Raw genomic sequence first — 21504 nt, forward strand, 5'->3', positions numbered from 1 at the left:
TAGTAGATGACTTCCATCGTGTTGGGTGAGTTGTCCTGCTTACCCTGGTAACCTAGAGTGGCGATGAATAAATCCAGTAGAACAATAACAAATGAACATTGGATATGAATCGAAAATAGAAGTTATTCTCCACGAGAAAATACCTTTTTTTTTTAATTAAGGTATTTAAGGAATACTAGAATTGTTTTAATTATTGACTAGGCTCAATATGATAAGGAACATCACATTTTGGTCCGCATATTCGAAGGTTAAAGCATTACGCTATTAACCAGACAGGCAAGATTATGTGGAGTGTTATTGTTGGCAGGATATAGAATAAAAAAAGGTTAAGGGAAATGTTAGGAAATCTGAGATGGGGAAAATATGCAGGGCGTTCGTCCAACACCTCTGTTCTGAATTATTGAGAATGAGCCAAATACTAAAATGCGTTGGTGACTGTTATGCTCTCGAGTAAATTATTGTTTAAAAGCTTTTCTTATAAGCTGCTAAAGATTTCTGATCTGGAGGAGTTTAATAATAGTTAAACTCATATTTAAATATATTATTTTAAAATACACTATCATGCATTAATTAATTGTGCACTATTTAACATCAATGTTGCTTCCATTAAATAATATCTCCAAGTTAAAAGTTCTCAATTCCCTTATCATACTCTGAGTTAAAATTCCTCCCCTCCCGTGTTGTTTTCTAATTGAGAGACTCCGTAGCTCATTCGATTTCAATGATGCCCTTCGGTTGGAGCGATCTGGGTTGGAAACACGTCTATGACGCGAAGAACCTTTATCAGGGCTTTTTAAGTGAAGGTGAGTTGGACACTATCATACGGAGGTATCATGGTCTTTTTCATCCTGGAAACTCGGGTTTTTCATCCCGCATGCAGGCAAACCAATCAAAAGAACACACGCAATTGACACACAAAGTACAGTTATAGGGCTAACAACCTCATCCTGAATATATGGTTACGGAATCCAAGAATACCTTGGACGGTTATGGATGCTTAAAAGAATCCGTTAAGAACCTTAGAAAAAGAAAATTTTCTAATTAACATTCCCTCCACTTAATCTTAAGACAGCAACATATCTTGTTAGGGTTATGTACCAAGAGATGGCAGCACTTGTTTGCCAGCCTCTTCATCGGTGGCTGCTATAATTAGTGATAGACATGGGCCAGCTATCTCTGATTGGCTACCGGTGGAGATTGAACTTCCCACTCAGTTTCCAAAAGCTAGATCGGGTATAAAGGCCTTGCCTACTCCCTATAAAGAAATAAAAGGCGTTATCTGATTTTTTTTTTTTGTGAAATGAGTCACCTATTTTGATGTGGACGGACGTATTATTTTAGACTGAGCCTGATTAGTTTGTTTACAAGGTTTTTCACAAAACAAGCATTGCACTGGCACAGACGCAGTTTGTTTCCTACTGACTGCCCCCTCTGCATGAAACATGCAAGAGGTCTAATGGCCGGCAAGCCCCACCCACATTGAGAACCAGTGGTGGATTTATGGTTTTATTTAGGGAGATAGGATTTCAATCTGTGGCCAAGTGATTTCGTGACACTCCTTTTCCCTATCATAGGACAGCTAGTTGTATTTTATTGCTGGTAGACACCTAAGAATGTCTATGGGATTTGCTGGTGGACCGTCAAAAGTTCACAGGATTATCTTTATCCTGCTCGGGACACCTGAGCGATCTCTGCTCTCTCTCCATCTGTGTCTTAACACATTTCTAAATTATTGTAATGGCAAAACTTCTGAATGAGGCAGGCCAAATTCGAGGAAGTAAACATGGAATTCCTCAGACTAGGAAAGCTGCTGAGTGATAATTGGCCAGGAAAAGTCAAGCTCTTTGACACATTCCCTCCCACAGCAGTCACAGAGGACATATGGATGACATAAGTGAAGAGCCCATAACTCTGACGCAATCAGATTTTGCACACTCCCAAAGTATGGAAGATGCTACATTCCAAGACAGCAGTTATCCTACCTTGGAAACAGATACAGAGTTCCAAATGGTCAAAAAGAAGAGGAAAATCTCCACCAATGTGGAAGACCCCAAAACAACAGAGATAGAAGCACTCAATGGTCCTAAAGAAAAAAAAAGATACCACCAGTCATATTAAGGGATAAGGAAAAATGGATCCCTGTCTCGTCAGCCCTCAGAGAACAAAACATCTCATTCTCGTAGGCCAAAAACTCAGATGAGGGAGTTAAAATACAAGCCACTACTGTCATGGATTACAGACAGATGACCAGATTTATGGACAATGCTAATGGCCCATATCACACCTTCACTTTACCCAGCGAAAAGAACCTGAAGGTAGTTCTACGTGGTATAGCTGAAGGTATCACTCCTGAAAATGTGAGCACTGATCTCTCTCCAGACAGGATCTGTCCCCAGTAAAAGTGAGCAGGATGCTCAAATCTGATAAAAGACGTTATCAGATCTGACCCGTTAAAAGCCTTTGGTGCTGGTGGAAATAAGCAACACACAAAAGCAGATCAATGAACTGACAGTAGTATGCGGACTCAAGATTTCAACTGAGCCTCTTAGGAAAGAGCATCTGCAGGTCAGTGTCATAGATGCCAAAGGTTTGGACATGCCCAAAAATTATGTAAGGCAGCCTTCAGGTGCTTGAAGTGCGGCGAAGGACACCAGACCATCACATGTACCAAGCCATGCACAACTCCAGCATGCTGTGCAAACTGCAGAGGACCTCACCCCGCCAACTACAAGGGATGCCTTTCCAATCCAAAAAATCGAGGATCAACAAAAGTCAATCTTGCTCCTCCACGTAACAACGTTTTAAGCAACCAAACAGATCGTCCTCCAGTCCGAAACACCTCGCCTTCAAACCTCACAGGAAGGAACAACCATGACCAAAACATATGCTGAGGCTGCAAGAACTAAGTCTCCTACATCTCTCGAACTAGAAAGCTCCAACATAACATCCGTTTTAATAGCCTCACTTGCCACCATGCTGCAGGCAAGTGAGGCTATTCCTGCAAGGCACTCAAAACATTATAGCAGCCATCTGCCATGAGTAATAAATTCAAACCAAAAACTCTTAAGATAATCGCATGGAATACAAATGGATTGATGAACAAGGTTTTGGAACTTCAAGAATTTGCAACTCGTCTCAGTGCTGATATCATCTTGATTGGTGAAACACACCTAAGACCAGCTAATAACCCAAAAATCCGTGGATACACTATGTACAGGAACGACAGAATTGGCACAAGAAGTGGAGGCACAGCCATATATATTAAGAGTTATTTGAATCATAATTCAATAGACAAGCCCTAAACAGTAAACCTGGAGGTGACCGGTGTGGAGGTACATACCTTCAATGCTGGGAGTCTCAAGATCTATACTGCTTATAACCCTCAGAGCATTCCTCTGCTGACAACAGATCTGGACTCCATACTAGGTCCAAATGACTCCATAATAATAGCAGGAGATCTCAACTCAAAACACACAGCTTGGTACAGCTCATCAACTAACACCAAAGGCCACACACTTTTCAACTTTGCAATGCTCAACTCTGTTGTTGTGGCCGGCCCTACCGAGCCCACCCACTTCAGCCCTTCAGGTAGCTCGGATATACTAGACATTGTCATCTTTAAAAACTTAAGATTCCAATTCAAATTGGAATCACTCAACGAATTATCTTCTGACCACAGTCCCATAGTGCTTAATCTAGGTTCATCAGATCAATTCTCTCCTCTGCATACATTCATACCATGGGACAAGTCAGCCAAGGTTCTTCCCGATCATATTGGTCCAGTGCCCAATATCAGTAAAAAGGAAGAGATTGACACAGCAGTAAATAACTTAACCATACAAATTCAAAAAGCAATAGAATCAGTCAGACAATCCACTGTCTTCCACCCAACCAACCGTATCCCTGAAGAAATCATGGAGCTAATCAGAGCAAAAAATAGAGCCATAAAGAGATACCACAATACCAGAGCCCCCACAAGATAAAACAGTGTTGAACAATCTAAACAGGCAGGTCCGGGAAGCTCTTCAAAAACATAGAAACCATCAATGGGAAACCAAATTGGCTAACATCAATACTGAAGAGCATTCTGTATGGAAATTCTTAAGAGCAATCCGCACCAAAAAGCAACTCATACCCCCCTATACAAACCAAGAAAGGGACAGTTCACAAAGATGAAGAGAAAGCCGAAGCATTAGTAGATAATCTCAGTGCAATCCATCTTATACAAATCTAAATATCAACCTTATGTACAAGATTCATCGTCATGTTAGGACAACCTTAAGACAGAACACTGTTAACTCCGAACATATCACTCCTACAAATCCGGTAGAAATGATAAATATCATCTCCCATCTAAACAGTAAAAAAGCTCCAGGACCGGATGGCATAACTAGCATAATAGTAAAACTCAGTGGCGCACTCAGGATTTAATCTTGAAGGGAGCCAAGCGCTCAGGATTTAACCTTGGGGGGGGGGGACCGACTTGAGTAGAAGATTTGCGAATACACACTACGCATCGCATACGACCTATGACTGAGCATCTACGATCGCTAATTCATAAGTAGTGTAGAAATAGAAGACACGACAACATGAATTTTTTAAAAAAATGAATTTTAATTAGGAAAAGATTTTTGAAAAATTTTCTAGTGTTTTTTTTTCCCTTTCTTTGGGGTGCCCAGGCCCCTTGCCCCCCCCCCCCTTTGGGTGCACTACTGGTAAAACTACTTCCTAGAAAGGCCATAGTCCATCTCGTCAACATTACAAATGCCATCTTTAGATTCCAGCATTTCCCTACTACATGGAAAACAGCCACCATCATGCCATTGAAGAAGCCAGGAAAAAATCCTCACCTTCCCGAAAGCTACAGACCCATAAGCCTATTGTCTAGCCTCGGAAAGGTGACAGAGAAAGTGATCCTCTCAAGATTCCAAGCAGAAACATATACGTTAGAAATTTTGCCTAATGAACAGTTCGGCTTCCGTAAGGTCCATAGTACAGCTCAGCAAGTGCACCGGCTGGTAGAAATCATTACTAAAGGTTTTAACTGGAAACTCAATACAGCTGCCATCTTCATCGACGCAGAGAAGGCGTTTGGCAAAGTATGGCATCAAGGCCTTCTCTACAAACTGATAAAATTTAACTTGCCAGTCAAGTTAATAAAAATAATACATTCTTACCTGAAAAACAGATATATGCAGGTCAGAGTCGGCGAAACGGTTTCGACCAGACGCAGGATCTCGGCAGGCGTACCTCAGGGATCTCTTCTGGCACCTCTCCTTTTCTCAATCTATGTAGCGGTATGTAGCGGACATCCCTCCGAACCCAAGCACAACATTCACTGCATTATATGCAGGTGATACTGCACTGATGGCAAGATCAGAGTCCAAAACTGGCAACCAAAAGCCTCCAAACCAGCATACACATTTTAGAAAAGTGGATGGCAGGCTGGAGGATTCAAGTTATCCCCCAGAAAAGCTCATCTATGGAGTTTACTATCAAGAATCACTCCAAGATATTTAACTTCAGTCTGCCATGGAATCTTTACTCCCAATATATAAATATCCTCCATGGTATGGATTTTCTTTCTAGTAAACAGTATAGATGTCTGTTGATCATAGGGTAGAGCTGTGCAAAGCCATCCAACGTCTTAGCACAGCTCTACCTATGATCAACAGACAAAGTAAACTGGACACGCAAACAAAATTAACAATTTACAAGATGGTAATTCGACCGGTCATCACTTACTCATCCCCAGCTTGGAGCCACACCGCGAATTCAAACATTCTAAAACTTCAGAGATTACAGAATAAGTGCCTGAGGATGATTCTGGATGCCCCTTGGTTTATAAGAAACACCCAGATCCATAGAGAAGTTAATATCTCTTATATCTCTTTCCTTCTCCTAAATCTGGCTGAGAAGTTCTTTACCAAGACAAGTAACCATCCAAACTCGTTAATCAAGGAAGCCTCGGAATATAATGAAGCAGAAAGTTTCAAATATAAAAGACCGAAGTCTATCTTAAGTTCAGCTGAACACAGCTAACTTCACTGCCCTCAATGGGCGAGCACATAGCTCACAAACACTCCATTCTAAGTTCTTGCATTACAAGACAAAGGGGAATATGAAAAGCAATTTTGCTTCACCCATCTAGCCAGAAATGTTAATGTTAATGTTTTTTTTTTTTTTTAATTCCTCTGCTAAGATCAAATGATCGCTTTACAAAGCAGTTATAAGCGATTACATATCCCATCACTAATTTCTCTGATGTTATCAAATCTAAAATCCTGTTCTCTTTAGTCGGTTCACGTACACTGCTTTGGAAAACTAACACGAAGTTGCTTCAAAAATTTACATATCTTTGTATTATATTTCATTCTTCCGGTCAGTATATCTCATATTAAACTCCTCTATTAATACTTATCTCTCCTTAACTAACGGGTCCATAATATTATTACTGTTTTCTCCACTACGGTAACATATTCCCACCCTCAACAGTGTAGACTCCGTACTTATGCACCACACTGCTCCCGAACTGAAGAAATTCAGTGTATCGATCTGATAGTCTAAATCTTTCCCGATAAGCAATAACACGTCGCCTCCTTTCTTCCTTATTCAATCTCTTCTGACATCATTGTCATTATGCATGACCATGGAGCGACAAACACGCTCGCCCACTGTCACGTGGCGAGTAGCTGCACACTGGAGAAAACAGAATAGTTAAATTAGATTTGCCAAGAAATTATATTCTTGGTTTAATCCTTTATCTAAGTGTAAACAAACAAAGTGTGCGCATTTGTTTGCTTTCACTTGGATAAAAGATTAGAGAAGGATATAATTCCTTAGGAAGTTTAATTTGATTTGTAACCAAGTGAAAGAACTTTCTACAAATAGAATATCTTTTATTTAATAAAATAACTTTCTAAATAATCTTTTTTTTTAACTAACAAAATACGGAAAAATATGTGTAATATAAAAGGGTCATTTAGTAGCAAAATTAATGTAACAAATTCTATTTTATGACTCACCTTATCTTATTATTTATTGACTTTCTTTCTTTGAATTGTTTTCTCACACAAAGGAATGTTCCAACTAAGATACAGCACTACTAATCACTATGGAGTTTCGATTGACATTGAGACATATCATCGGGAAAAAATGAGAGGAGAGATCTTGGACGAGCATTTTTTTTTTTTTTTTGCGCGTAACGAATAGGGTTTTGCATATAATTTGTAGAGCTCTCAATTCATGACCGTCTTTAAGATTTCGAAATCCCTCAATATGCTGCTTAGTTTTTCCTTTCCCTTAATAATTTAAACCACCACCTTATTTCGTTTAGATTCGTGCATTAATATATAAGAACCCGATAGTATTCAAAATACATTTTAATGTCAACCTTCCCCAATCAGTTGCTATAAACTTCCTTTGGTTTTGTTTCAAATCTTTTAAAAATTGGTATTTTCTCACTCAGTTCTACAGATCCACTAGACCAGTGTTTCCCGATCTTTTGGTAAAAACAGATTTTTTACCAAATGTAGTCCATCAAAAATTATAAAAGCGTTATGTGTAATTTAAGTGATGAGAACTTCGTTCTGTATTCATTATTTAGTTTATTTTAGGGGAGGGGGAAAATAGAGTAGTGGGCTACCTGTATATGCATTAGCAAAGTGATGATTTAAAGGAAGAACATAGGCTAATAACTTCCTAGTAAAGCTATATTGCGCTAAAGCATCATTAATGGTTTTACCGTTTATAATAATAATAATAATAATATAGTCTGCAGTGAACAAACAGTTGTTCGTTTTCCCCACAAAATATAAGCGAGAGTCTTTTTTTTTCTTTACATTGCTCTCATCCACGAAAGGTTATTTGCTAACCTATAGTACATTTTGTAACGCAAGTGGGATAAGGATTTTTTTTCTATCACTTTTATATATTTTTTATTTATTTTTACATAGCCCAGAAACCCTGTTCTAAGAGAGACCAAACATGGAACTTTGTTTCAGCCACTTCAGGCCTCCAATAAGCGGGGAGGTTGTCTCACACCGGGCAATGAAATTCATCTGCCACCTAAAGACAATTAGAAACTTCCATGCCCACGGCGGAACTCGAACCCGCAGCCTGTTGGTTAGAGAACGGATACTCTAACCACTCGGCCAACTGGGTCCTCGAATTAGGTCCGAAATTTGATATGTCGATAGAAAAAAAAAACTCTTTTTTACATGTAGAATATTATTAATTCGCACTTTTTTGTGAACAAATATATTCAACAGGACACAGACTGCAAATCTGAAAGAACCAGCAAGCAAGCAAACAAACAAACAAACAAAAACAAAATATATTTCTTTAATTAGCAAAAAATGGCCGGAAAGAGTCCTTTCCTTCTCCCCGCCTTCCTCTTGAATACATTTTTTATAGATTTTATAGATGAATTTTTATAAATTCAAAGAAGTTTTCTAAAATTTTCTAACCTTGTATGAGAAATAATACATGAGTTGATTGAGGTCATGTAAATGCAATAATTTCATGCTCTTCCTGCTGATGACGAAATGCTTTTATATGTATGTCATATAGTTCGTGTGTTCCGTTTCAAAATCTGAAGAAAAAAAATAAAAATAAAAGTAACCATTGTCAAAAGTCATTGTCATATTCAAAAATTAAAAATAGATTTTTTTTTAATGTAAAAAAAAAAAAAAAGAGAGAGAACAATCGGTAGAACAATGTATGCAAACAGTTCTCGTAGTTTCACCTAATATATTTATTCTCAATAAATTGAAGAATAAGTTTATTTTAGTCTGATTAGAATAATGTAAATTAGAGTAAAATAACCTGATATACCACTACAGAGAATGCTTGATATATAGAAATTCATAGATTATATAACGTTCAAAAACACTACATTGTGTCAAGTACAAAAATAATTTCGATATGCATTCTTCATTTGCAGTTACTAACAAACGAGATGGAGACTTTGAATTAGGTGCAGTTTCCGGCATTCAATACCTTGAAAGGAAGGCAGTTTTGATTACTGTAAACACACACACACACACACACACACACACACACACACACACACACACACACACACACACACACACACACACACACACACACAGAGAGAGAGAGAGAGAGAGAGAGAGAGTGTTGGCAAAATGCCCACAAAATGACTACCTTGGCAACAAGATATCCATACGTGTAAGACTGTTTCATTAGTTGCCTGTCGTCTGCTTTTAGTAACTGCAAAATATGCAGTACGGTAATGATGATACTCTTAATTTACTACGATCACTCCATTACATAACAGCAGTATTTCGAAATAGCAGTTCTGCATTCGTCTTCGTTTATATTTTCAGAATGCATCATTTAAAATTAACTTCTATTAAATCGATTGCTATCATGTACAGTATTACGATACTCATTCAGATTTTCCCCTGCATAAATATACTCTATATTACTACGTATTCGCACGGAGAATACCACAAGCGTGCACAAAATGTGCTTTAAGAATCTGAAAAATAAATTTACGTATTCCATTCAATATTTAATTCGAAATAGAATATTATTCAGAAAATATTTTTTTTATTCTTGGTGAAATAGTTTAGATTATCGATAAATTAAAAGTTTCATATTTTATATAAGTTCTGTTAGTTCTTACCATCTATTGTAAATTTTTCAATAAATGATGTTTGTTATCAGGGGTTCAGGAAGATGGTTACTGTTAGTACACAAATAATATATTTATGACCTGTCATCAACCTCGTAAAAAAATTGTTTTGCTATTATCAGCTTTTCATATTTTCCGATAGAGGGCTTTAAATTTTATCAGTGCAAAAACAGTAAACATAAAAATGTCAAGTGTCTATAATGCTAATAATATAAAGAAAAAATTTCACTTTGAAAATATTCTTTCAAAAATCCAGTCATATTGAACACGCAGCAGAGGTTTTGGCAAATCAGCTGCTCTGCATTTTCTGGCGCGAAATACATGTTTATTTTAATATTATTAAATAAAATTCTTAATAAAAATAAAATAACTGAATTATTGTAGTAATATGAATTCATTCTACTTATTTATTTGCACTCGCGGATGAAGATTAAGAGGACTAACCCGTATTTACAATTACTACAAATTGTGTATGAGGTTGGTCTGAAAAGTTCTCGGCCTCGACCATAAATGGCAACACTATCGGCAGGATGGTTTTTTTTTTTTTTTTTTTTTCTGAATTCATACATCTGTGATAAGCATCCGTGTGAAATTGCAAGTCATTCTATCAAGTAGTTTGTTTTATACAGCTGTCTGTATGTGTTGTCTGTATCCCTTGAAATGGATAAAATTGAGTATCGTGCGGTTATAAAATGCTTTGTAAAAGAAGGTTTAACGCCAAAAGAAATTCATTCCTAGTTCATAAACGTTTATGGGCACTCTTCTCCTTGTTTTCGGCAGTTAAGAAATGAGTTATCGAGTTTAAGCGTGGCCGTGCCAGCCTTTAAGATGATCCACGTGAAGGACGTCCAAAAAGTGTAACAACACCAGAAATCATTGATCAAGTGCACGATATGGTATTGGATGACCGACGAGTCAAAGTGAGTGAAATTGCTGAGACTATAGGCATTTCCAAAGAATGTGTAGGATATATTTTGCGAAGAATTGCAAATGAAAAGGTTTTGCGCAAGATGAGTGCCGCGCTTGCTCACAGCAGATCAACAACGCACTTGCATGAAAATATCTGAGCAGTGTTTGGAGCGTTTTATTTAACAAGAATAAAACTGATTTTGTGTGTCGATTTATTACTATGGATGAGACTTGGATTCACCATTACACACCAGAATCCAAACAGCAGTCAAAACAGTGGACATAAACCGGTTGTTCAGCGTGAAAGAAGACAAGTTGGTTCCATCAGCAGGAAAGGTCATGGCATCGGTGTTTTTGGATGCCAAAGGCATTTTGTTTATTAATTATATTGAAAAGGGTAAAACAATAACCAGGGAATATTATTCCGATCTTTTAACCAGATTAGATGAAAACATTTGTGAGAAAAGACCCGGTTTGCAGAAGAAAAAAATTCATCTTTCATCAGGACAATGCACAACGGTGTTTAGGCAATGGGAAATTTAAGGGATCTGCACTATGAATTGTTGGAACATCCGTCCTATTCCCCAGATTTGGCTCCTTCTAACATCTATCTCTTCCCTAAACTAAAACTCTTCCTCGCTGGTTTTCTTCAACTCAAGAGGTGATTGCAGCTGTAGAGGGGTATTTTGCAGATCTTACTGAGATCTGCCAATTACCCTACGGGGACGGGATAAAGGTTCTAAAGCATCGAATGGTTCTAAAGCTGGAACGAATGTATTAGTAGTCTTAAGGGAGATTATGTTAAAAAATAAAAATAATTTTGAAATTATAAAGTCGTTTTTTATTGTTAGGCCGAGAACTTTTCAGACCACCCTCTTATATTTCTAATGATCGAAAATAATGAACTTAATTTAGCATATTCCTGTTTTGTTAATGGGAAAGTTAAAAAATGAGCGTAGTCAGAAGAACAAACGGATACGCTGTTCGATTTATGGTATTCTTCATATAGACTTCTTTTGTTAACTGAAAGTAAGTTAGCCAGTCTCATACGGAGGGTGTTTTTCCTGAATATTCTGGTTTTAAATCCTGCAAAGCAGGCAATACCTGAAGTTAAACAAAAAGTAAGTAGTGGATAGAAACCGGTGTAGTTGAGATAGTTCATGTTCGGGCAGCAAAATACGTTTCTCTTACACAGCGTCACGTAGATGTGTAGCTGAAACAACCCACATGTTTTGTCACTTAACCATCAAAAACTAACAAATAAATAAGTGAAACACCACCTCATCATGCATATTATTATTATTATTATTATTATTATTATTATTATTATTATTATTATTATTCACTCACGGAAGTTGCAAAATCATGACATGTTATTGTGGGAGGGTGAGGTTAAGAAAGAAGGAACCTAGCTAGTTGCTCATTTTGAATAACTGGAGCTCATAGACCTTGGATAAGGAGAAGTAGGTTCTGAGTCTGCATTTGGACTGTGAATGGGTGTGGCTACATCCATATGATAACACAAGGCAGCTCTCTGCCTGCGTTGTTAGAGAGGAATATGGAGAAATGATGAAACGTCCATAGCACCTGTAGAAAAGGTTGAACAACAACAACAGGCGGGACAACCGTTTGAATGAATCTGTGAGAGAAGAGTCATTAGCTAAATTATAATTTATGCTTAATAAAAACAGTTCGGATTAGTGAGTAATGATTTCGAGGTTGTACTGCATGTAGTTAGAGATATTAGCATAGAAGTACAATTATTGGGAATCTCAATATTGCAGTATAAGTTTGTTTAATACTTTTGAAGTGTTTTAAAGTTTATAAATACTCCATTTTGAAAGCGGATTAAATGTCTTAATATCCACCACGATTAGATAGATTAGAAATGATTCCCCGTACGAAAAGCATATCGATTGCTTCCTCTGTCGCAATTAATAATTTCTGCTGGAGTACTTCTGTTGAATTGGTATTTTTAAGATTTGGTCACATTTGATTACTCTTTTATTGATTCTAAAATAACAGATAGGTTATGACCACAAGCAAAATTATCTGGACCTTGGTTAGCATTTGTGCACACTTATAAAAAAATAAATAAATAAAATAAAATAATTTTAATATCTTCCAGAGAACGTTTTGATAAAATATTTAAGTATTCTTCATGGTGGAGAAAGTGCTAAGTGGATCAGAAAACGTTCTTTCAGTCCATAATAGCAAAGATAGTTTGTATATTTTGCCCATGGCAACAGAATAAAACGCAGAAAAACTAAAAATATACCAAACCCAAAAATACCGATAGCCAGCACTTCTCCAACTTCTGCAACACGGCGCCAATATTGAATATATTGCTACAGTGTTGCAGAATATGAATATAATACTGTGTTACTCATAAAAAATTATTTTCGCTCAACTTTTTTAAAATGGGATTAAATGCGATTAACACAAAATGGAGCTGTGGGTCTCTGGGAGACTATTCTTCGCAACCGCATCATTGAGTTTAACTAGACTGCCATAAAACCAGCTTAGCTCTTCAGTGAAACCTGAGGCACATCCAAACAGACAACGGGGAGCGACACAGTTTTGAAAACAAGGACTTCTAAAAAAGTTTCAAACTCCATAGTAAGATTATACAACAGTTCAAAAAAAAAAATGATGAATCAACTAATGTAATCGTAAAAGTTCAACTGACTAAGACAATTAGATCTCGTTTCTCTCTTTCGCGCGCGCGCGCGCGCGCGCGTGTGTGTGTGTGTGTGTGTGTGTGTGTGTGTGTGTGTGTGTGTGTGTGTGTGTGTGTGTGTGTGTGTGTGTGTGTGTGTGTGTGTGTGTGTGTGTGTGTGTGTGAGAGAGAGAGAGAGAGAGAGAGAGAGAGATCAAAATGAGTTTAGTCGTACCAGATAAAAATGACACTCCTCTGAATCATTTCTTATTGTGTTTTGTTTATTTTCTCTCTTAATTTATCACTATCAGAATAGTTTTATTGTCAAGTAAAAATCATCCGCGCAAGGCCATAGGTGTCGCTTAGCTATTGGCCATGTGCTGTGTATACATGGCAGGTGAACAGATGATTCTTTTCACACACACGCACGCACGCACGCACGCACGCACACACACACACACACACACACACACAAGTGTATTACAAATATGTGTAGCCAATATTGTACCATAAATGCATGTACCAGTAAGAGAGAATTTTGGATCAGTTTAAAAATTCAAAGCGGATTTGCTCGACTTTTTTTACACTGTCTACAACGGAATGTTTATTCATGTAAACATTACAATGTATTATTACTTTACTTTACTTACTTTCCGAGTCCGGACAATGTATTATTGAGACAATAGATAAATAAAATCTGTAATTCTATGAGCTGTATCTCTGGGTATATTTCTAATTTGTTATCCATGCAACAAGAATAAATATCAGAAGTTATATGTGTACGGAATTTATGTGGGAAGAAGGGGAAAAAAGCAGAGAATACATTAAGTGCACTTTGTTTTTCTATTTAATACTTTATAATTTCTTACAATAGATATCAAAATAGGAGATATCCTAGCCAGTGCACAGATATATTAATGGAGTGGAAAAGAAATTTCTTTTCGTAATTTTTAACCAATTTGCGGATGCATGGCTACAAAGTATTCCCAAAACGTTTGGCGTCTCGCTAAGTTATGTTAAAGTGCTTCTAAACTAAACTCCTTGATTCGAAACGTTTGAACCTTCAAAGAAGGAGGCGTCGTCCAATTTGTTCCTTTAGTTTTTCCTTACTTAGCTCCATGAAACTTTTCCAAATTCAAAAGGTTTTATTAGTAGAGTGATTTTATCCCACTATGCCGCAATAAAATTACAGTGACCAGGCGATATGAAATTTATGCTGACTATGGTTGTTCTTCAGAACAACCATAGTCAGGAAGAATGTACATTATCGATGTACATTGATAATGTACATTATCAATGTACATTATCATATTAAGTTTTAATAAAAATCTCTGGAGGAGATATTGATGGGAATAAATTTTTAACTTGGGTATATTGTATATTAGGATAAGTTGATAAGGCTTTGTATTACTAAAACCTTGGTATTTAGGGTCTAGCTACTCACTGAGGAGACCTCAAAAAAGGTTGAAACCGGTCTGGGTAGTGACCCCACCCATAATGCATTGCAGTATACATCTTCTAGTGAGATGTGCTTTACATTATGGGAAAATACTAAGAATAGTGATCAAAGCTTTACCCACCTTTACAATGAGTTGCCCTGGTGTTGTACCATCTTTAGACTTGAACTTTTACAGGCGCAAACTTAATTGTTTGCATACTTGGGATTAGGTGCTAAAATAACCAAGCATATAAAATTGCTTGGTTATCCTAATATACAATATACAATATACCCAAGTTAAAAATTTATTCCCATCAATATCTCCTCCAGAGATTTTTATTAAAACTTAATACACCTTGTTGCAACTTATATAGGTAAAGTTGATAAGGCTTTGTATTACTAAAACCTTGGTATTTAGGGTCTAGCTACTCACTGAGGAGATCTCAAAAAAGGTTGAAACCGGTCTGGGTAGTGACCCCACCCATAATGCATTGCAGTATACATCTTCTAGTGAGATGTGCTTTACATTATGGGAAAATACTAAGAATAGTGATCAAAGCTTTACCCACCTTTACAATGAGTTGCCCTGGTGTTGTACCATCTTTAGACTTGAACTTTGTTTCAGGCGCAAACTTAATTGTTTGCATACTTGGGATTAGGTGCTAAAATAACCAAGCATATAAAATTGCTTGGTTATCCTAATATACAATATACCCAAGTTAAAAATTTATTCCCATATATATATATATATATATATATATATATATATATATATATATATATATATATATATATATATATATATATATATATTATATATATTATATATATATATATATATATATTAATTTTAACTAAATACATAAAACAGATCTCACAACCAGCAGTTAAATCGGCTGTTACGACTGCAATGAGGGTAAAATTTTACGAGCATTTTGCTCGCCCTGAATGGGCATGGAGATTATGCATCGCTAGAAGTTAAATTGACTTTTGGTCTTTTATGTTTGAATATGTCCGTTGCCTCGTATGGCTGCAGCTTGCTGAACCAAATCGTTGGGGTGTATGGACGTATTTAGGAAAAACTTTGTTGCTAAAGATTGTAGGCAATCAGAATTTGTGAACTATGGAGATTTCCTTGGGTCTTTTATGTTTGTGATAGTCGTTTTCACTGTAACTGGAAGCTTGTCTGATTAGTGGGCTGAGATGAGAGCCTTGTTGAAGAACTTTTCCGCATGTGGTTGAGAGCTTTGTCGTGATTTAATTGTAGTATTTTGATATAGAATATTTAAGGTATATGCTATGTTTTTAAAATATTGAATTGTAATTTATAAGTAAATAAAAAGTTAAATTATTTTTTCCAGAGAGAAAAAAAATACTTTGGTAAACCATGTAAAAATAGCATGATAACATCACTTCCATTTCAAGGACAATACATTTTTTGTGCATTTGTAAATGAAAAATAAAATTTCGTAATTTCGTTTATTTATTTATTTGTTTATTTACAAAGATTTACTATCATTATGACAAAAAAATCAACGATGAAGCGTAATATAATGGGAAAATAAGCAATTAATTTTTTTTTAATATTAAGAGCTGTGTGTGTGTGTGTGTGTGTGTGTGTGTGTGTGTGTGTGTGTGTGTGTGTGTGTGTGTGTGTGTGTGTGTGTGTGTGTGTGTGTGTGTGTGTGCGTGCGCGCGTTTCTATGATAATTTATACGACTGAGGTCAATTCCCAGTTGTTCATTGAAGAGGTTTCAAGTCCCACCTACTTATGATTTTGATAAGCAAGCTGTCTGCTTTCTTTTGTTCGTTTGTTATCACATCTTGATTAATGGTGGGAAGCCGGTTTTAAGGCTAATGAACGTCTCTAATATTAAGCCTCTTTTTTCTTTTTTCTTTTTTTTTTTTTTTAATGATAATATTGTTAGACTGGTGGGAGTGTGCCAACACTCGAGACAGCTCTCCTTATCCTGATGTATCGGACATTGTAAGTATGTAAGGTCATGGTTAACTGCATGCGGCTGAGTTCTATGGGTAAACGTTAATTTAGGAGCAAACTGGCATGCCACGTTTTGATAATTCTAAATGAATTATTTGTAATCGAAATTTAATAGGAAAAGTGCATTCAGATAATAATGGTTTTTTGATAAATAAATGGTTTATAGTAAATCGAATGCAACGAATTCTTAATCGAACATAATGGCAAATCGCTCATTTATTTAATTTCAAAAAGTTTTTATTTTGTCGGAGAAATAGCAAAGGTTTTTAACTTGATGCTGTTTCTTGGTGCTCCTTTTATTTCGCTTTTGTTTATTGTTTGTATAGATAAATTCGGAAGATAGGTGTCGCTGTTTTTGAAAAGGCAACAGTTTTTTTAAGTTGATTCTAAAATAAAATCAACTTAATATGTGTGTGTGTGTGTGTGTGTGTGTGTGTGTGTGTGTGTGTGTGTGTGTGTGTGTGTGTGTGTGTGTGTGTGTGTGTGTGTGTGTGTGTGTGTGTGTGTGTGTGTGTGTGTGTGTGTGCGTGCGTGCGCGCATGTGTGTGTTAAAGATACCAAGCTATTTTAAACCTATTAAGTTGACTTTTATATCCATTTATATCCATATATTAAGTTGACTTTTAGATCCATAAGTTCCATAAGTTGTTTCTAATAACAACTTATGGATCATCTGAGAGCTGGGTCAGAAGTAAAACACTTGACCAAAGACTAGAGACCGCAGATATGAGAGTCCTGAGAAAGATTAGGGGCATGAACAGATAGGCATCATAGCAATATCACATTAAAAACGAGGATATTAGGAAAGAACCTGACATTGTCATCATCCAGGAATGCGTTAGCAGAGCTAATCTCAGGTGGTATGGTCACTTAAATAGAATGGGCGAAGAAAGATTAGCAAAACAAGTGTTCTCTGCCAGGTTGGCAGGAAAAAGACCCAGAGGAAGATCAAGATATTGATGTATTGATGCAGTAAAAGGTGCCTTAGAAGATAGAAATATAAAATCTGATAATGTTGGAGTCTTGACAAGTAACAGATTGATTTGGAAGAAAATTGTAGATATTCATTAGTTCATTAGTAGAAAAATTACCATAAAATGTATGATTATGGAAACAGTTATGCTGTAAATTAATTTTTTTTAATTTTGTTTTATGAGATAACATGAAATAATTTTTACTGTTATTCTACATTTGCGGAAATAAATTACACGCACTTTTACTAAGGATTCTGCTTTTGTGTGTGTACATAAAGAGAAAAAAAGCCGGATATTTGCTCACATGGTTTCTCCCACTACTGGTTTGGTTTAAGCGGGAAAAAGAATTATTCTCATTTCATCCGCTACCTACACACGCTGCTTAGTTTGTTTCAAGAGAGTGGGATTATGATGGAGGGGGGGGGGGGGGTAGAAGAAATGTAAGAACCAGTCAGAAGGAACGTGGGTGTAACTTATTCGTAAATAAATGCTCGCTCGCTTTACAATCCCAGTTCTGGTCAGTATTACGGCATTATACACTCGCCCATGGATGCTACATGCATATAGTTACCCAATGAAGGAAATTATTTTTAGAGATTTACACACTTTGGAGGAGGAAAAACAAAGAACAGGTTAGACTTTTATGAGCGCGCTTTTTGCTTTTATAAAATGTATGCAGTCATAAATACCTCGAAAGTACACTAAATTTTATGCTACCAGGTTTATTTAGCAACTATTTTACTTTTTTTTGAAAGAAGTAAAGTTTCATATGATTCTCCAACATTTTTTAAATGTAAGACTACGCAAACAGCAACTGTAATTTAATGAAATGTAAATTATCTCATAGTATAATCAGCCATTACCTGATACCAAAATCCAAAGAAAGAATATAACCTAGATCTCGTTTTCTCTCTTTGGATAATTGCTAAAAACTTAGCGTCGTGCTTTGTGTGGAAGTTTTATGAAATTTACTCGATCGCCAGCATTACCAAATAAGTGATAGAGGATAAGATTCTCTATGCTTTCCTGTTTGTTTGTTTTCTTTTCATTTCTTCTATCATATAATTTGTATTTGTCATGAATTTTTATTTCGCTTTGCATGAAAGAACATAGAAAACTCATTATAACCGATGTGAAACTTGATACTTCTATTCATTATTCTTAAATCATTGATCTCTTCCCCTCCCCCAGCTTGAAGTTTTTTGCACCTTTTTTTTATATAAATATCAAAAAACTATTGCTTTATTGTATTAGAATATCGTATGTACTGTACTGATATATTTTATCTGTTATTTTTTAAATTTAGCCGAATCCACGGGTAATTTTGGAGGTGTAGAATATGTGGGTATTCCACATTACCAAATTTTGGATAGAGTAACACTCAAAAAAACATTCGAAGTGTTAGTAAGAATCCAAAATTTCGGGAAAAGACGCAGCAATAAAAATATAAAAAATAGTTTTAACTAAATTATATATTGATGTACTAATTTCTGTACATCGATGTATAATTTAGTTAAATTAAATAGTTTGGTTAGTTAAAAACTAGAAGTAAATAAAAAAGGTATGATATGGTTTTATACAGGTATAGGGTACATTAAATATAATTTTGCGAATTGGGTTTCCTGTTTTTTGTATTTGTATACTGTGATTATATCGAAAAAATTCTTTTTCCGCCTCGCTTTGTTGATTTAGCTGCTGGTCTCTTTAGTTCATTTTTGTTTTGTTTGCTACAAACTCTCTCTCTCTCTCTCTCTCTCTCTCTCTCTCTCTCTCTCTGTGTGTGGGGGGGGGGAGATAATCATAAAAAGATATGATTCACAATATCATGCTTTATTTATAGCTTCGTAATACATTATCAAAGCAACTGAATCTAGAGCGGCGAGATTATTTCGTATCATTTTGTCATTGAAAATAATCCATCATACATCAGAAACGAAATTATTAAGAAATATTATCCGAGTTCCTAAATGTCAAATTTCATTCAATTCTGTTCAACCAGTGCGGAATTATTACTTTATATCATTGCGAAACATTCTTCCCCTGCAAAACGATTCAGTTTAAACCAAACTTTGAGAACCGGCTTGATCAATGTTTGTAAAGATTCCAAATAATACTCAATTTCAATAAAATCTTTGCATCAAGAGCAATCGTAGTTATCTGCGCACACGCGGGCAGATTAACGAATGTAATTTGTACTTACGCATTTACGAAACGAACCTGATACCGCTGATTTTATTCCGGGTGGTTTCTTGTCCCCAAAAGAATAATTATGTTTTAATGGATAAATGCGTAAAAATATATATATAAAAAAAAAAAAAGTTGAGATATTCAAACGTGTTGTTCATTTGTGCTGTTCTGCTGATTCGATGTAACTTGAGTGTTCACTGGCACGTTTTTTGATTTCCATTCGAAGAATTATCAAGAAATGAATGAAGTTCATCTTCATAAAGCCGAATACTTGCTTCCCCCACCATAATATTGTTCCACTTTTTATTTGCATTTCATTTACGAATTTGTAACAGACATGCGTGTCATCCCTTGGCACCGTGAGGGCTTAGGGTTAAATAATCCCGTTTCCCTGCGAGACCAAACATGGAACTTTTCAAGCCTTCAATAAGCAAAGAGGTGGTTTCACAGTGGATAGTCACAGACATCCATATCCACAGCCTATTGGTTTGAAAGGGCATTATTCATTCGACCTACCTCGTACGCGAAGCGCATGGTGCATCTTCATTTAAGGCTTTTTTTTTTTTTTTTCAGGACATCATTAATAGGGTTCCTTGTAAGTTTATTTTTCTTTTCTGCGATGGAAAAAAATGTTCAGCCTTGAAAGAAACATCTACTTAAATGATTTTAGATGAAGCCTTTAGATTTATCGCTAAAATAGTGACTGGTCTATATCCGTCAGCAGGATGGGTTTTGAAACCAGAATACATCTGTTTTAAGAATAGAACCGAAGTCTCACAGAGAAAAACGTTATCATTATCATCTGAGACCGAATTATTTATTTATCCTCCACTGGAAAGTTCAAAAAAATCTTCATGGCATTTAAAAGAGGTATTGACAGTCGTTTATATAACTTAAATTTTATATCAAGTAAAATTTAAATAACGGTTACATGTAACTATTATTAACAAACTTGATAAATCATAGTAGTGGCTGGAGAGAGAGAGGATCCTCGCCCATCCAGGATTACAAAGCATAGCACCCATTCTCTATAGATTTTAATGAGGAAGTCCTTAGGTCCAATATAAAACTGATTTGTACAATCGGTTTTATTCTCGTAATATTTTCATTTAAGATTTCAACCTTTCGCCCATGAAAGTTTGAAATCCTATCCAGGATACGTGTACGTTTATACGTCGTTGAACCAAGAATCAAACTGGTCGAAACTTTGAATTGTCCCTTAAAATGGCTGCAGACTGTAGATGAGTAGAGATACTGATCGAAGGAGCTTGTTCGCCAGAAAAGTAAATTTGAATTATGAGAAATGGTTAGTATGTAAGTTTGAAATTGTACTAATAGTGGATAATGACTGATGCCGTTTTAATTTTTACAACTTTTAAAATAATGGCCGAGATACAGATTCACTGACGTGCATCTGTATCTCAGCCATTATCTTAGCGCTATTTTATTTTAGCTTTTCTCAGTTTCAACAGATTACTAAGCTGCGGATATTATTAAGCTGGTGATATTATGATTTGGAATAATGACATTATAATAAAAATATAATAGAACTGCAGTGGATCAGACAGTTCCAAACATAATTATTTCGAAACTGAAACTGTTTCTAACAGTTAGAAATATTTCTTCAAAAATTAAAAAAAATGCTTGCTGGGTATCGAACCTAAGACTTATGACAGA

At 35.9% G+C, this 21504-nt stretch overlaps 1 protein-coding gene and 1 long non-coding RNA gene across 4 annotated transcripts in view; one reads left to right on the forward strand and one right to left on the reverse strand.

Moving 5' to 3' along the window:
* The window catches only part of LOC150108202 (telomerase reverse transcriptase-like), a 432232-nt gene that overhangs the window by 388498 nt on the left and 22230 nt on the right, over positions 1-21504 (forward strand). The gene's annotated exons all lie outside the window — the stretch shown is intronic.
* Positions 1-21504, reverse strand: part of LOC150108203 (uncharacterized) — a 261776-nt gene that overhangs the window by 216741 nt on the left and 23531 nt on the right. For both annotated transcript variants that reach the window (XR_016548123.1, XR_016548122.1), the window contains exon 2: positions 8469-8593. This is a non-coding gene — a long non-coding RNA (uncharacterized LOC150108203). The remainder of the gene's footprint in view (positions 1-8468; positions 8594-21504) is intronic.

The sequence above is a fragment of the Typopeltis vanoorti genome, chromosome 3 (genome assembly GCF_054136105.1).
Source record: "Typopeltis vanoorti isolate ZY-2024b chromosome 3, IOZ_Tvanoo_1.0, whole genome shotgun sequence".
NCBI classification, from domain to species: Eukaryota; Metazoa; Arthropoda; class Arachnida; order Uropygi; family Thelyphonidae; genus Typopeltis; species Typopeltis vanoorti.